Consider the following 3,057-nt stretch of genomic DNA (forward strand, 5'->3'; position numbering starts at 1 on the left):
ATATATGCTATGTTTTGGCTTTTTATTCGCTGATATGCAATAACTAAACGTAATATTGATTTATAGACTGCTGCTCTTATTGTTCAGATGCTACAGGCCTATTTACCATACCACTCCGTTACTAATCGTATTTATATTGTATTAGGTTTATGACATAGCGTGCACGGTGAAACCACTAAAGGATATAGTTTAGCGTCCCTGTTATGCTTTATATTCTAACATTCTAAAAGGATTTGTTATCATGTGGCTCCCTCTGGTGGACATTATTAGTATTAAGGGCTTCAAGAAAGTGCTGTAAAGGATATCGGATATGCATTAGTTGGCATTAGATTCTTTTCTTCAACATTAAATGATGTGCCCTTGCAAATTAGTGTCAGTTCATGCTGTATCTCGTTCAGATCATGCATCTAAAGCATTAAAGCACCTGATTAAAGTTTTGAAAGCAAGACATTGCATGTTTCCGTTTGGAGGGTCAGTGCTGCTTTGCAAAAGATCAACGGACTCGCTTTGATGTAAGAGTAGCCTAACTTATTCCATTAGGCCTACTTCTTGTTATACGTCTTAACATCCATAAAGGGTATTGTTTGACCTCTGAGTACTTTGATTGGATGCCCAAGGCATCCTATATGTTGCTGTATGAATATAAATATGACACATCTTCCTTAATAAAGTTGAGAGTGTTATGGCAGCACACTGGCCCTCTGTATCAGCTTGATTCTCCGGGGATCCTGCGCTGCGACTGCTCTACACCACACTTGATGACTGCTAGCATCAAAACTATCTGAACAACTTACTGCAAAGCCTCCAGGCAAAAGAAGACAAGTGTTAGAACAACATATTCATTTACCCAGAACAACAAGGTAAGAACTTTATAACTTTACTCAGCAAGTATAAGATATACAAGAAATGTGTCTTGAAGCAGATGGAAAAAACATGTACAAACAAAAACACTTTAACAGAAAGTTGCACAGCTGGGTTAAAGTGAAGTAACTAAGATATATGAAAGTAAAAACAAACTGCTTTAGTAAGTCAAACGTCAGTAGAAGGTGTGTTGATGTATGTGTTGTTCACCAGGTCATGGAGATTCATCAGTCTGCTGTGATTGTGATGCTGCTCTTGGCTGCTTCTTTCACTGCTTATGGTCAACCAGATGGTATAAAGCACAGCTATCAAAAGTTCCTCAATCAGCATTTGGGTCCTCATGTGAGTGAGCATGCTTGTGACAAAGAAATCAGAAAGAGAGATACACTGCCTCTGGAACGGCAAATGGCTGCAAAAAAAATCAACACTTTCATACAAGCAAATAAGAATGATATTAAAGTAGTTTGTGGAAGAAATGGAGGAACTCCACAGGGCAATAATCTGTTTAAGAGCAACCAGCCTTTTCCTGTGGTCACCTGTAAATTAAAAAGTGGGCAGAGACACCCAAATTGCCAATATAGAGGGAAGAAGTCTACTCGTTACATTGTTTTGGGGTGTGATCAAGAATGGCCTGTACATTATGAGGAAGGCATAATTAATGTATAGATGACAGGCTAAATAGAGCCTCACAAAGCTTTACAATATGTTGCTAATCATTTGCTCACCACTTCTTTTCTGTCTTTTTCTGTCAAAAAATTGCAGTGGCTTTTAAATAGATTTTCACATGTGCTGTAAATTTGGCAACCACTGCTTGATACAGTCAGTCCAAAGTCAACCAATGAGGCACAGCTGTGAACATGAACACAGTGGCAATAGATGCATGTACTTTAAAACATGGCATTGTTTTTTGTGGTTTAAAAAGCTATGTTACAATCTCTAATTATATTTGAGCAATATCAGTTTTTCTCTCTCTCTCTCTCTTTCAAACAGCATACGAGTCCACCTGAAGTTAAAATAAAATGTACCTGTTTGTCATTATGAGACTCTGTAGGAAGATCTCTCTGAGATCTTCACTTCTTCATGCATGTCTCTGTGTGTATTTGTGCCTATCATGTGCATGATTCAGCTAGTCTAGAAAAATTTTAAGCACTCTGTTAACACTTGAGCATTAAAGAAAAAAATTAATGGGAATGTGCAAAAGCCGATGAGGATAAGAAAGATGAAGATGCTTGGTCTGCCTGTCTGTAAACCTCAATTATACTTCTCTATCACCATTAATTTAATCTGCTTGATTGTCTTGCATCTCAATAACACCAATTTGAAGGTAAATATCAACAAACGTAAATTTAGAGAATAGAGAATAGAGGAGAATCTAGGCGGAGATCTAGATCAAAACCATGACTTGAAGCCAAAACCAAAGCCATATGTGGTCTCAAGACCAAGACCACAAGATCAAGACTATTGGCTTATGGCTAACAAATCAGATTAAATATATAGTTCAGTCATGAAATTCTAGATGGCGCATTCTGACGGGTTGTTAACGTAACTGATGATATTCAGAGAGTTAAACGACTTGGCACAAGCTGATTGGTTCATGCTGCATATGCAGCCAATGAGCTTACTGCCTTGCATTTATATGGCTGGCTAGCATTCACTTGAGATTCCTGCAGCGCGCTTTCAGAGTTCTCTGAAACTCAACAGCTAGATAAGTAAATGGTTTTTACTCTGATTTCAGTGCATTATTGTGTTCGTCAAATGTACATTTTAAACTAGAAAACATACAAGTGTAAAACTACATGCAGGTTATTCGCGTGAGGAGTAATTACTAAGCATGTATTGTTCATATAACAGCAGTGGCATTAGCAGCAGTAGCAAGCAGTTTTCCTGGTTCATGTATGTGAGAATACAACGTAAAGCATCGCGAATTTTAGAACGGTAAAGTGAATTGGGGATTACCTTATTTGCACGAAATCTCCAATGCTTTTGATTTCTTCTGTGGGCATTCATTTCTACATTAACTGCGAACGGATCGCTTCAGATGCACATCAATAGTGGGGTAGGTTTGCAGTTGGCGTTTCACAGTTGTTCACAGTTTTAAGTCAAGGTGAACCCGTATAACTGTCTTTCATAAACGTCATACTGTCAACAGCCTTACCTATTTTAATGATAAAATAATATACCCGCTCATACATGTAC

Source organism: Sinocyclocheilus anshuiensis, unplaced genomic scaffold (assembly GCF_001515605.1).
Source record: "Sinocyclocheilus anshuiensis isolate Anshui unplaced genomic scaffold, SAMN03320099.WGS_v1.1 scaffold1985, whole genome shotgun sequence".
NCBI lineage: Eukaryota > Metazoa > Chordata > Actinopteri > Cypriniformes > Cyprinidae > Sinocyclocheilus > Sinocyclocheilus anshuiensis.